General features: G+C 42.8%; 1 protein-coding gene across 7 annotated transcripts in view; it reads right to left on the minus strand.

Annotated features, from left to right (window-relative positions):
- CENPU (centromere protein U) overlaps window positions 1-15202 on the minus strand; it is a 620628-nt gene that overhangs the window by 83913 nt on the left and 521513 nt on the right. The gene's annotated exons all lie outside the window — the stretch shown is intronic.

The following is a 15202-nucleotide window of genomic DNA, read 5'->3' on the forward strand; positions in this document are numbered from 1 at the left end:
AGCGCACTGAAGCCACAATTTCGAAACCAGTCAACTGCTTCAACTCCAGTAAACCTCTACTAAAAGGGTTACAATTCCAGTCAGGGTCGATCACCCAGCCTCCCCATTGTCATCAGCAACTACCAGTACCCTTTCGCTTCATTTTGCATGCTTTAGCGCCACCACTGTTATGAACATGCTGCCCGAAGCAGTGTCCATTCTTAAGCACCTCAGATACAGTCAGCAGGAATTCTGCACCGTTACCCAGACACATTCAAAATCCCCAAGCAACGTTTCCATCTCAGTGCGATTCCGTGCGAACCTCAAACAGGAGGATTCCTAACACTATGTGAAGCTGTTAAGTAAAAGAGGTTGAATGCAGCATTCTTCATCCGGAGAACTCGTGGTGATGCGAAAGTAAAGACAAGGAGTAGAAGTGAAAATGAGGTGAGCTAGTAGTCATTATGTGAGGAGGAGGAAGCAATCCAGGGAGCGAGATGGGAAAAAGAGCTCTCTTGCCTTAAAGATGCAAGAAACGTCCAGAAGGAAGCTAGTAGAAGAAGGCAACTTTTCCATGGGCCCATGTCAGCATATCCTTTTAGACACAAATGAACGAAATGCACCAAGGCAAACAAAAACAGAAGAATGTTGAATGGAATGCAGATGAACGCTAAGGACCAGATACTGGACACCTCAGGCACCGGGAGCCCCAGAGGAACTGAAAAGAATCTGACAACAAGCTGGAGCTGAAGATATATTGACACCTTTGAGAGAAAACGATGAACACAACTGAATGGAAAAAATAGGGACAATAATATACATTGTTGGTCAACGACCAGGCTAAAAATGCTGCTCAACTGTGCTGCTACGCAATGAATAACTGCCCAAATCCTTTCTATAGTCACACACAATTCTTTATTGTCCAATTAATTAAAATCATTACAGTAAAACAACACAATTCATAAAACATGGCAATTTCTTACGTTCCGCACAGATAATGAGGAAGTGTTAACATACCTTTATAACCGTTGGAAATACATCAAATATCATAGAAAAACATTTAATTCATAACCTAATATAAACATTACATTTCATTATTAATCACCATACATATTAGTAAAACCGTCCATACAGATAATCTTTGAGCCTGGTATTTAAACAGCCCCTTAAAAAAAGCAATGCATAAGGTAACACATATTTGGTCCAGTTATGATCCTAATGCTTAAAATATAAAGTGCATCTGTGCTTCTTGAGATTACCATGAACCTTATGGGATTCATCCAGTTACTTTGCTAGTATAGGAAAAAACAATATTATGGTTGGTATCATAGCCGCTTTCTATTCATATTGTATGACCACAATATCGTCCTGAACCAGTTTTTTCTCAGCTATAAGGATGAATTTGACAAGATTAACGGTTAAATTGATAATACACCCTTGAAGGCACAGTATTATCGCTTGGTGACACATTCTCAACCCTTGTTCATTGAATATTGGTTTTCAAAGTGTTAATCTTTCTTGACATAATTTGGGGCAAATACATACAATGTGCAATAACGTTTCATTAGTATAACCACATAATCTACACTTTTGTGATTGCCAAACTTGTACCCATCTAGGTGTCCCATCTTTTATTGGATAGTGGCCAAACCTAAGCTTAAGCAATATATCCCTTACTGCCGGTTTGAAACAAGATGTTAGATAGAATTGGTGTTCCATTTTTTTATATGAATTAATAACTGACCAGGCGTGCGTTTTTTAATGATCAGCTCCTGATCCAATATAAATGATACCAAATTAGTTGATTGATTTAAAATCTGTTTTAAAGTGGTTTTATTTCTAATCATATCGTCAAAAGGTAGGCGCTTAAAAGTATTCAAACTTTCTGTTAAATTTAACCTCCATGGTCTGGTATACTCCTTTTTCATTTCTTGCCAACACATATATGCAAGGGAATCAAGGTCCGATAAATTGAGTGAAAATATACATTTAAAAAATGCAGCTTGCCATACCAATATTTGGTTTAATAAACCAAATTCCAATCTAACTGTAGCGTGTCCAACATTTTTTGAAATCCTAAAAATTGACTTAAAAACTTTTATTTGTAATTTATCCAACAGTTGGCTATCTTTACCTTTGAAAATTATTGACCCATATGTAAGCGCTGGGATAAGTTTCGCCTTCATTACTTTTAAAAAGTGCTTGTGACTTGGGCTTAAAAGTTTATCACGCAACGATCTAAAGGCAAAAGACAATGAAGTTGCTTTGGCCTTTAAGTTATCAAAATGTGGTTTCAAAGTCATCCTATTATCTAGCGTAACTCCTAAATATTTATACTGCTTTACTGTGTCAATAGATAAATCCTTCATTTTCCATAATGTCTTATCTGATTTTTTTGATCCAATTATCATAATTTTTGTGTTTTTGGTATCTATTTGTAAACCATTCGCTAGTATATATTGATCAAATTACTCTATCAATCTTTGCAGCCCTATTTGCGCGTGACTTAGTAGAATGGTATCGTCTGCATATTGCAAATATTTTATACTTTGGCCTGCAAGGATTGGCGAGTGTGCATTTACATTATGTAAATGATGAGATAGGTCGGCCATAAAAAGGTTAAAAAGACATGGGGCAAGTACGCAGCCCTGTTTTAGGCCGCTATATGTTACAAGGCGACGAGTGGTATGGCTTCCATCCCCCACTTTAATCTGTACGCATTTATATACAATAGTACAATCACATCTAAAAGATTTTTTGGTACGCCTCATGCTGATAACTTTGCCTACAGAAGATTACGCGGAACAGAATCCAAAGCTGCCTTTAGATTTACATAACTAATAAATAGTTTTTGCTTTTTATATTTGGTTTTCTCTGCCAATAAGGTAAGTATCAGCAGGTTCGGTATTGTTGATTGTCCCCTACGAAATCCAGTTTAAAAAATTGGGATAACTTTCCTTGTAGTTGCCCATTTGTCTAGAACTTTAAGTAATAATGTTGCATACATTTTCGCCTCTGTATCCATTAGGGCAATTAGCCTATAGTTTGCTGGGTTATCAGGAGGGTCACTTTTATAAATAGGATGTATTATGCTGCCTTTCCAGGATTCTGGAACCAATTTAGTTTTTACAATGTCTTCAAACATTTGGGTGAGAAATTTTGACCATACGTCCTTTCTTGCTTTAAACAGCATTCAGGATCCCATTTGGACCAGGCGCACAATTTGATTTATCCCTACTTATCAGGGACTTTACCATGTCCACCTGCGGTGACTCAAATATTAATAATTGATCGTCATAGTTGTCGTGCCTTTTATTCTCATTATGTATGTTAATTATTGATAACGGGTTACATGCGTCATTAATGGAGTTTGGCCTATTTCCTTTCTCTAGAGTAGAAATAGGAAATTGTTCTACAGGAAGAGAAAAGACATCACAGGAAGTAATTTAGCCATCTTGGATGGGACTTCCTTTGGTCTGAACAGTGGAATGACAGCCATCTTGGATTGGGTGGTCATTATAGTCTCCACCCTCTCTTTCTCTGGACAGTGGCAGACACAAAAAGATGGCTACTGATGGAGCTGCTCTGCAATGCCCAAACCAGTCCCAGCACCGACTCCAATCATCAGAGGGCCCGCCTCGGGAGTCCCAATATGCATCTGGGACCACAAGGCTATGTCCAGAAGTGGGTCCCATGCTCACTGTGCCACTGGATTCAAGCCAGCCTGGCTGATGAGGGGTGATACCCCAAAACCGGTCCCAGGATGCTTGTTTCCAGTCCAGGGAGGACCTGGCATGGCAGTTCGGGCTGGACTGTTCCCATAAAGAGCAGGGTCAAAACCGATTTGAAAATAGTTGGGTCCAAACTAGGGTGGCTTGGTGAGCAAAAAACTATGGATTAATCGCAGACTGTGACTGACTGTGAATGTCGGCATTGTTCATCATTCCATCCATCATCCGATACTTTTGCACCAGGCAATATAAGGGACAAACTACATCTAACATCAAGGAACACTTGGGGCATGAAATGCAGAAGATAATAAAATCACAGGAATCACCACACATCCCTCGTAGTACATGAATCATAAAACATCCACATTGTTGAACGCACTGAAAAGCAGGTTAGGGACAAGCAAATAAATCACAATATAATGTGCAAGTAATGTAAGATTGTTTTTTTTAAAAAGGTACATGAATTACCAAATGTCACTATAGACGCTTAGGGTGCAATGTCCCTGAACTTCTATTAGGTATTCTGTGGTAGTTAGGCTTACATCGTAAGTCACAGGATCACCTGTGCACCTCCTCCAATCATTGCAGTAATTATCCCCCCAGTGGCCCGGCCTGTAGCGGGGAGCCTCCGTTGATGACCTTTGCCTAATACGCCTCAGTGTCCTCCCATGTATGGTACCACATAAGGGGGGAGTGGGCACACACCCCATAAGTTGGTGCAGGGAGACTCCACTGAGCCAGCAAAAGGCGACGGACTGCAAACTGGCGCAGTAGCTGTCGGGCTGAATTTCTCCTTGATGCGGTCCCTCCTCAGAGGGGCCGCTGATGACGCTGGTGGTGGTCCCTCCTCACGAGGGCCGGCTGGCCAGCGTGAGCCTAGGAAATCCCTCATTGGCTGGGAAGCGAGCTCAGCAGAGACACAGCTCGAGGCGCAGACCTTGTGTGCAGCGCGATGCCAGTGACACTGATTGTTTGGGAATGGCTGGGCAATGTGGTCCTGGCAGCACACCCCCCATGGCAAGAGGAGGCTTATGACTCTGCCCACACACTGGTGCATGTCACTCAAGCGACGTGCAGTCCCAGGAGTACAGTGCTGCACTCACCAGTTTTGAAAGGGGTGGATGGCATTGGTCAGCACTTCCCATGTGCTGGGAGGAAGAGTAGCGCTCACAACATGCTTAGTGACGAGCAGGAAGTGGCAGTATTAAGCGCTCCCGGGGTGCTAGTTTGGGGCAGAAAATAGCGCTCACCTTGTGCCCCTGGGAGAATACTTGGGCACAAAGCAGGGTGGGCTGCAGGCCAGCACAAGAGTCCTTCCTTAAGGATGGCAGTCTCTTCAGCAACCTAACAGGCAGCCAGGCCAACGCATGCAAGGCAAGAGGTTGAAATGGTGGTTCCTCCTGGCAGTACCTCAGCACCTGATGAAACCAAAGTCAAGGAGCAGCTAGCAGAAGGGCAACAAACAAAAAAGCAATCCAGTGAGTCTTTTAGGCCACCCAGCTTAGTTGCAAGCAGCAGGGCAACAGCAGAAGAGCAGTCCAGATGAGTCCTTTGGGCAGCGCAGCAATCCCTCTGACAGAGGTTCAGTCCCAGTTCCAAAAGTGCATTAAAATCATGGGGTCGGAGCCCCTGTACTTATAATCAAAATGTCTGATGTAGAGGGGACTTCAAAAGAAACCTTAGAAGTGCACAACATCTCCTTTCAACTCAACCCTGGCTCCAGACGTACAGTAGAAGGTAAATCAGCCTTCTGCTTGAGGGCAGGACACAGCCTATACAAATGTTAAGCGCACCCGCTTCCCTCTCTCCCAGCCTAGGAAGACTATCAGTATGCAGATGAACGTGAATGCTTCTCTTGTCACACCCAGCCCTCCCTGTGTTGTGGCTGTCTAGAAAGTATGCACAAAGTCTAGCTGTCCATCTGGCCCAGACAAGGACACAGAAATGCCCAATTTCTAAAAGTGGCATTTCTACAATAGTAGTAAAAAATCCATCTACACCAGTAAGCAGGATTCATTACAAAAAAATCTAAACATACCAAACATGGCAACGCTACTCCTTACAGATCAGGAATTATCACTTAAACATATATAAGGGAATTCCGAAAGGGAATTCACAGTAGTGAGAAACAAAATAGCCTGGTTGTCACTACCAGGACATGCCACACAATAAAGGCACATGTCCTACCTTTTACTTACAAAACACCTGCCCACAGGGCTCCCCAGGGCCTACCTTAGGGGTGACCTATCTGTAGTAAAAGGGGAGTTTAAGGCTTGGCAAGTAGTTTTAAATGGCAAGTCAATGTGGCAGTAAACTGCTCCTGCAGGCCCTGCAGTGGCAGACCTGAGACAGGTTTGAAAGGCTGCAGACCCACTAGTAGCATTTAATTTACAGGCCCTGGATATATGGGATACCACTTTATAAGGGACTTGCAAGTAAATTAAATATGCCAAACAGGTGTAAGCCAATCATACCAAGTTTTAAGGGTGAGAGCTTATGCACTGGAGCACTGATTAGCAGCGGTAAAGTGCCCAGAGTCCTAAAGCCAACAAAAAGAGGATCGGAAAAATAGGAGGAAGAAGGCAAAACGTTTGGGGATGTGGGTATTCATCAATCTTGACTTAAATCATTTGCAGGTGAAAATCATAACATCAACCAATTACACACAAGTCACAGGCCAAACAATTTCTTTACCAAGTCGCTGAATATCTTTGTTGCCTTGTCCCTCATTTTGAGGAAGAAGTACTTGAGGATGAGACAACGTCTACACGCCGAGCATCAACAACATTGGTATGTCCAGGGAAGAAGTAATTGCTAGAGACCGCTTCTCACACATTATAAAGTGCGCTGTTATCCAAAGGAAGCTTATGAGGATTTGTTTTTTAAATCTTGAGGAAGAGAATTCCAGTGCTTGACTGCCAAACAGAAGAATAAGCAACCTTCTGCCGAAAGAGACATCAAAAGATGCAATTGATGAGAACAATGTTAAGATCAGCGGAGTGCAAAGAGCTTGTAGGGCTGTATGGCAGGACTTTTTGACCGGTATATAAGAGAAGCTGATACTGAACAAGGCTTTATGTATCAGGCATAAAGATTTAAAGATGGACCTTTTGGCAATGGAAAATCAGTGAAGCACTTTCAGGTGGGATTAATTGGCTGATGGCTGGGTAGATTTCAGATGAGGCATGCAGTAACTGGAGATAAATTCACTTTACCCACAGCCCAAAATACTGCCTATATTCCACTTCCTGCCCACTGATCTTTCCAGAGGGTTACTGGGAATACAGTAGGCATCTTACAGGCAAGCCAATGATGGTGTAGGAGTCGGGACTCCGATGCTTCACAAGCCCAGTGTACTAGTTTACCTCAATTTCACAGACATTGGCGGGAAAGCAATGACTGACAGGGAAATTCTATGATATTGCCAACTTCCCCTGGGGTCTCAGATTGCATAAACTGCACCCCTTAGCACTATGTCCACCCCACCAGAGAGAACACCATTTCTAGAACAGTCACCAGTGGCACTTGCTCAACATATAAACTGTCTGAATGCTATAGGCTGCTTCTCTGATATGTATGCTGCCTTTTCTGGGTGCACACACAGCAGCACTATTTTCTGACAGTTTGCTCTTACATGTCAATACGTATACTCGTATCTTAATTATTACACTGAAATTCACTTCCACTATGTGGGCAGAGAGCGCCATGGCAGAGGCAGGGCTTTCATCCAGCCGCAACAATCTTACATACAGAACCAGAAAGTAGGCCATTCTTGATTCATCCATGGACTACCAGACAACCTTTCTCTATCCAAACCCCCAAAAATGGTTGAGGATAAGGAATACAGGGTCTACAGTTCCTTCCAAGAGGAAATGGAGGGTGTCTGGAAGATGGTCTTCCAAAAATACCCTCAGATGTATGGGGGTCAAGAAACCTAGCTGAGCAATGCAGCATGGCCTGAAATCTGGTAAGACATGTCTAGACGTTGCTTTTCAAGTGATGTTCACACCCTAAAAGCCAGGGAATGCCACAAGCGACATGAGCATTGGGCAAGAATAAAGATACAGGATGTGCTTAGCGTGTCCTTCCAGCACAACCTCCGTACCCAAGGCTTTCTCCACTGCACTCTATGATCATCGAAACAGATTGGCTGGACCTCCACTCTCAGATGGAGGCGCACGAGCAGCAGCAAGGTGGTAAGTAATACCATATTAAAAAATATTATTTTGTCTGTGAACAGAAAGTGTTGTAGTGTTAATACTCATGCTTAATGTGTCTTCTCTTGTTTAATGTGTCTTCTTACGTCCATTGTTACATGCCCCCCCAAAAGTGCAGCTGAATGAATGTCATTAAAGTAAACGTTTTTTTTTTTTTTTTTATTAAACATTTTTAATGATGTATCATATAGTGGCACACAGAGGATTTTGGAAATGAAAAATCATGCCACTTTTTATGAATGTTCAAGTTAACAGCGTCATACATTGATAAATACCTACATCGCATGCACTAATGTGACATTTCTGTAGGTAGCTCACAGACAAATTATTTTGAGGGGTAAGTAACATGCTTTATCTACACCTTTGTAAACCATATTCACCCACTATAAAAAGTGGCATGTGGGAAACCCAAACATAAAAGAGGCAGATGAGATCCATAACCTTGGATGGCAAAAGGGAGTGATGTGCATGAAAATGTAACTAAATTACATTTACTAATGCCTTTGTAAGTACATGAACTAGTGGACAAATGCACTAATGTTTTTTCCCCACCTTTCCTTGGATGAACTTGGGGAAGAAAAGGACCAGTAGTGATAGAGAGGAAGGACTTCAGCCACTAGGCTGTCATGGGACGACACCAACACACACCACAGAGGACTATTTCTTTGGGTATTAATTTTGGTTTTAAACTTTGATTTCGGCTTCTATTTGGACAATATGCATTTTTCTTTTATTAGCTTCATTGGATGATGTAAACACACTTGTCCCTTGAAGTTCACAGCATACTTTTTTTCCATAGTCTCCCTTCGCCCCACCCCCACAAGTTCAGGATTCCTCCTTCAACTCGGGTACTATTTTTGTTATTTATCTCCTTCCAAATCATGCCCCCTATATTTCTTTCAATATAAAAAAATGTACAGTCGGTTTTTGCTGTTTGTAGGTGGCATGCACATCATCCTGGTCAAGCTGTTAACCTGAGGGAATCTGGGCTGCAGATAAAGCACACATGATTCCATCATCATCGGAGAGAGCCACTGCTCGTGATACTGCCTCTGCTGGGGACTCCAAGTCCCAGTACCCCCTCTGCTCTGGTCCCCTTGAGCCTTATCAGCACCATTTAAGGTGTGCTGCAGCCCGCATAGTTGGACGCAAGCAAGCCGCGCCCGGGCAAAGCCCGGGGCAAGGTCAGGTCCACCCTGAGTCCATCAGTGACAGGAGGAGGCAGGGCAGGCCCACCACCTCCCCCCCGGTCACGGAGCTTGACGCCGTAAAGTCTTCCTATTTATCTTGTAAAACCGTCTTAAATGGTATTTGGTGGTCCTTTTCACCTGGAGTTTTTACTCTATTTTGAACTGCTAACATAGGTAAGTGCAAAGCAAAGGTAGTCCTTCTTTGAAAATGGAAGAAAAGTTCAAAAACTGCCCCCTGTGAGGTCATCCACAATTCTACAACTAAAGTGTCTCTGGAGAACACTGAAACCCTCATTGAAGAGGTTGAATCTCTACTTAGGTGGTCCCAGCGACGTACTGGTGTGAAACAAAGTCAAACTGATGACTCAAACTAGCTCTGGTCTTTGTATCCAAGCAGAGACCTACCCAGCAGCCTATATTCTGTTCAAAAACTATATGAGTGGCTACAGGAAGCTTTTAATATCCTGATACCAACTAAAAACCACACAACAGAACAAAAGAAAACAAGGACCTTGGAGAAATACAGAGATAAAAGAGATAAAACATCAAATTAGAAAGGTGCAACATGCCTGGTTTAAAACAAGCACCAATCAAGACAAACTTAGTCTAAAAAAATTGACAGATTTTATACTTAGCCAGCTATAAAACAAAGCTAAAAAAAGATACTATTCAGAAGGACTTCAAAATGCTAAATGTGCAAATAAAGAATTCTATCAAATTCTCAATGAATTTCGTAAAGCAAATTGCCTAGAAGGAGCTCATCCCATTACTCAAGATTCCACAGACAAACTGGCAAATCATTACACGGCCAAGGCAGACACGTTGGACTCATACTTAAAACAAGCATTGGCATAGCCAATAGGTCTCGCTTTTGGGACCTTAAGTGATTTTTTTAGAAGTAATTTTGTTGCAGTGAGTGGTATTATGTGGGGTGTATGTTGTATTTATTGTTTTGTTATTATGTGTTTTGTAATTATATGGTAGTGGTAGAAGGGTAGAGGGGTAGTAGAGGGTAGAAGGGTAGAGGGTTAGGGCGTTAGTAGAGGGGTAGAAGAGGGATAGTAGAGGGGTAGAGGGCTAGAGGGTTAGTACGGGGGTAGAGGGGTAGTAGAGGGCTAGAAGGGTAGTAAAGAGGAAGAGGGGTAGTAGATGGGTATAGGGGTAGAAGAGGGGTAGAGCGATAGTAGAGTGTTAGAGGAGGGTAGTAGAGGGGTAGTAAAGGAGTAGAGGTGTAGAAGATGTGTAGAAGTGGGGTAGTAGAGGGGTAGAAGAGGGTTAATGGAGGGGTTGAAGAGTGGTAGTAGAGGGGTAGTTGAATGTAGGTGATAGGTTCTATACAACCCTTATTGAAAGCTACCGTAGTGGTAGCTATGGTGAGCATCCTTCAGGTTAATTTTTGAAGCAATGCAAAGCATTTACTCCCGGTAATACTGAGATCAAATCTGCACTTTCTAACAGATATTACACAATGTTAGCTTACTATTAAAATACTGGGATATTACAATCGCGGCTCCCGGTAATGCTGAGACCAAATCTGCACTTTCTAACAGATATTACACAGTGTTAGCTTTGGGACACTGCCTTAAGGAGTGCCTGCGGCACTTGGGTGCTTTTTCAGGTGCATGCCCCCATACACAGACAGCCCCGAGAATGTTGGCCCCAGGGGCCGAGACTCAAATGCGGCCCCCCACTTCCCTCAGAACGGAGATGCAGGGGCTCTAAGAAGGGGTGACAACACTGCGAAGCCTCGTTAACAACTAAATGGTCTTTCACCGACCTTTGAAGTACTCGGGTGTGGCTGCAATCAGACGGTCGCCAGCCCGGGAAGCTGTCTCAGCCCAGGCTGGCACACACAACAGGAGAGTGGTGGAGATATGGCTCTGACGCGTGCCAGCGCATATTTTGTCCCTCTTTGTGGAGAAAGTCCACCACAAAAACGCGGACTTTGGAGTGAGGCCGCTCCAAGTCAATGCCGCCAATGCTGAATTTCAACATTCGGTGGAGCGGGGTGATGGTTGCATCGAAACCCCCTTCTCGAAACACAGTTCCTGAAACCCCCTTCTGGAGGGTAAGACTTGGTACACTATTAAAATACTGGGATATTACAATCGCGGCTCCCGGTAATGCTGACCCGAAATCTGCACTTTCAAACAGATATTACACAATGTTAGCTTACTATTAAAATACTGGGATATTACAATCGCGGCTCCCGGTAATGCTGCGACCAAATCTGCACTTTCTAACAGATATTACACAATGTAAGCTTTGCGACATAAGTTGGCTAGTTTCTTTCATTGCCATGAAAGAAAACAAACACGCGCGCGTGACTCGCGCTAAAGAAGGAGGCAGCAGGGGGGGAGAAGACAGGAGGGGGCCTGCGCCTGTTTCCCATCCGGGAACGAGCAGGGGCACCATATGTTTGCAATTAATTACAAACATATGGTGTCAAAGCTTGCTCCCGCAAGGGAATCGCCATACATGCACGCGTTGCCATTAAAAGCAATGCAACGCGTGCACGTTTTTGGCTGAAAAGGCGCATCGATGGCTAAAGGTCTTTCTCCTATGCAGCACATGCGCACTGCGTAGGCGAGACCGAACAAAGACAAAGCACCAGTGCTGACCCTTTTCCAAAACAACAATCCAAGAATACTCTAACCCAGCCTATCCATTCCTTCCACACATTTCACACAATGAATTTATGGACCTGGTCAAAACAAGCAGGCCTGCCGGCAGCCCTTCTGACCTGTGTCCACTGCAAACCTTCAAGAAAGTTCTTCTAACAACCTCTGCTGCCACTCCAGTAAGAAGAATTATCAACAAGTCCTTAACTGCCAGAATTATTTCCAGAAGAATGCAAAAAGTCCTACATATGCCCATTACTGAAGAAAACAAACTTGGACCCGCTGAACCCTGACAACTACAGACCGATTACAAATGGATCTTTCCTGGGCAAACTGATAGAAAGAGCAGTATTCACCCAGATGTCACAATTCACTGACGATTATGTCATGCTTTCAGACTTCCAAACATGATTTGTTCCAGGAAGACACACAGAATCTGCCCTCATTGCCATCTGGGATGACCTGAAGAACACAGTTGACCGAAACGGGGTTGCTGCATTACTTCTCTTGGACCTCTTGGCTGCCTTTGACACAGTTGACCATGACACTCTAATACAAATTCTTGTTCTCTTCATGTATTTTTATTGTAAAATTCATTAAAAAACGTAAAAACAAAAATTGTACGAAGCTGGCATAGAGGGGCTGCTCTAGACTGGATAACATCCTGCCTCCGCCACAGAACTAATGTCATCCATACACTCCCTTTCTCATCCAAACCGTACTTCACAAAAGCAGGGGTCCCTCAAGGCTCTATCATCTCGCCTATGCTTTTCAACATCACCTCATGTGCTATAACTATGCAGATCATAAGCAAATACTCCTTCAACTGGAATGCCCCAAAGATATTGGAAACTCGCCAATTTTAAGCTGCCTCAGAGCCGTGGATAAATGGATGACGTGGAGCCATCTCAAATTGAATAATTCCAAAACGGAAATACCCACATGTGGCGCCTACAGTATTGAAGGCAGTAAGAAACCTCGGAATGACAATGGACTCCAAGCTATCACTGAATGCCCAAGTGGACAAACTAGCAAGATCAAGCTTTGTTACGATAAAAAGTCTGCAACAAATCTATCCCATTTGGGATTTCCAAACAAGGTCTAGGCTACCATCTCCCTTGTTCTGTCCAAACTCAATAACGCCAATAGCCTCTACCACGAATCACCTTTTAAAACCAGGAAAAGACTACAACGGATTCAGAACTTGGCTGCTAGACTACTCAAACATATAAAACCGCAAGACCACATCTCCCCTCCCCTGAAAGCATTGCATTGGTTACTGGTTGCCAGAATATCCACATTCAAGCTGCATAGTATCACCCACAAAGCGATACATGGAAAAGGACCACTCTTCATCAGGAATAACATCAAACACCTTCAACAACGCAACCTCTACTCTAGTGACCCCTCGCCTCAAAATCCCAAAGGGCAAGAAATAAACATGGGTGGCATATCCTTCTCTGTTCAAGCAGCCAAACTATGGAACTCTTTACTCCCCAACATAAAATCCACGGATAACCACCTTATCTTCAGAATACTACTCAAGAATTAGCTCTTCCCCACATAACCACAATACACAAACAAATACATATCTTTCTGTATATAAGCATTCACTTTTACAATAGATATGTACCTATATATGTGTATTGCTTTGTATAAACGTGTAGAATAATTATGTTTAAAAAAAATATGGATATCCATTAGTTCTACTTAACAAATGTACATATTACTGATAGTTACATTATTCTATGTTTTTAACATGTATATAAGTGACTGCATACATAAGTACATTGTTATCATAACTATCTACAATTGCTTCACTATTGAATTACCTATATATATATATATATATATATATATATATATATAAATACAATTCATTCAAAGTACAACAACACGTGAAAGCCGGAGTTTATTTAATGAATCTTTAATCTACAAATACTACCTTCCTTTATGCATCTATATACCTTCCATGTACTTACGGATCTATTTATTAATTTTCTTCAAATCCGGCATATCCAATGCACTACCCTATTTCTCACCCTATACCGCTCTCAATATTTCCTCTAACTCAACTCTCTGACTCATCTCAAACCTTTTTCTAGTACTCATTCCAATGCATTACCCTATTTCTCACCCTATGCCTCTATCAATATATACTCTACCTCCACTCTCTCATTGCAAACTCCATACTACTAATATGATCCCCAAAATAACCTTTCTAGACTCATCCCTACTCTTCCCCTTCTTGCATCATCTCATACCTCTTTTACTATTCCGATCCCCCAAAACAAGCCTTTCTAAACCCTTTCCTCTGACTCTTCCCCCTCCACCTCCCTTTTACTCATCCCAAGCCTCTTCCTACTGCTATGAGCTCCCAAAAAAAAATAATGATTTCAAAATCCTACCCTCTTCTATCTTTCCACTTTCCTTTTCAATCCAAATAACAGACGAACATGTCCACCACTCAAATTAATTTAATATTTCACTATACTGATTCACAACTAATCCTTTATGGGTTCTGGAGTAGCGGTGCTACTCCCCGAAAAAGCGCTTCAAAACCCCATCAGGGGTAGCAAGCGCTATATAAATGCAAATATAATACAATACCTCTGGTTCTAAAAAAAAGGCAAAGATTACGCAACTTACATTGACGGAGGTGAGTCTGGGGACAGTCCTTCTTATAACAACACCGCTAGCCATGGGTCTGTCCCTTTGGAGCTGGTTATAGTGCGTTCCAATAGGTCTGCAGTATTTACCGACCCCCAGCAGAATGTTACATCAGAAGGGGGGATTGAGAGGGAAGTCTGTGCAGAGGGGGAAGGATTGTGGGGACAGGCTGGAAGCAAATGTATTGGATGGTTTGCATGAGGGGATGGATATGTATAGAGTCTAGAGGCGGGCATGTAGCCCTTACCGAGGCAATGAGAGGTTGGTCTGAGGGGGATTTGGACATGGGTGGCAGGAGACTCCATACTGTCTACCTGATCAATGCCCCAAAGCTTGGAGAAGGGACTAACGAGGATGAGGGCTCCTTGATTAACAAGTGCATATATAAGACACACTAGCAGATGTTATTCTGTTATCAAGTCACATATTACCTATGGCAAAATATCTCTGGACCCAAACTTATTAGGGATGCATCTGGATTGTATTGAGCTAAAATAAAAAAAATCTGGATTTAGCCGAGGGGTTGGTAGGTTTGGAGCTGAGGATAATCTCCCTGAAGAGTACACTTATACAGTTCTATTTCTGCATCCCACAAGCCCTACCCTTATTAAACCATTTGGGAGTTACACTATCTGATAATACATCAGGGCTGTCACTGAAGACGGGCATGTAGCCCTTACCGAGGCAATGAGAGGTTGGTCTGAGGGGGATTTGGACATGGGTGGCAGGAGACTCCATACTGTCTACCTGATCAATGCCCCAAAGCTTGGAGAAGAGACTAACGAGGATGAGGG

This window comes from Triturus cristatus, chromosome 2_2, assembly GCF_964204655.1.
Source record: "Triturus cristatus chromosome 2_2, aTriCri1.1, whole genome shotgun sequence".
NCBI classification, from domain to species: domain Eukaryota; kingdom Metazoa; phylum Chordata; class Amphibia; order Caudata; family Salamandridae; genus Triturus; species Triturus cristatus.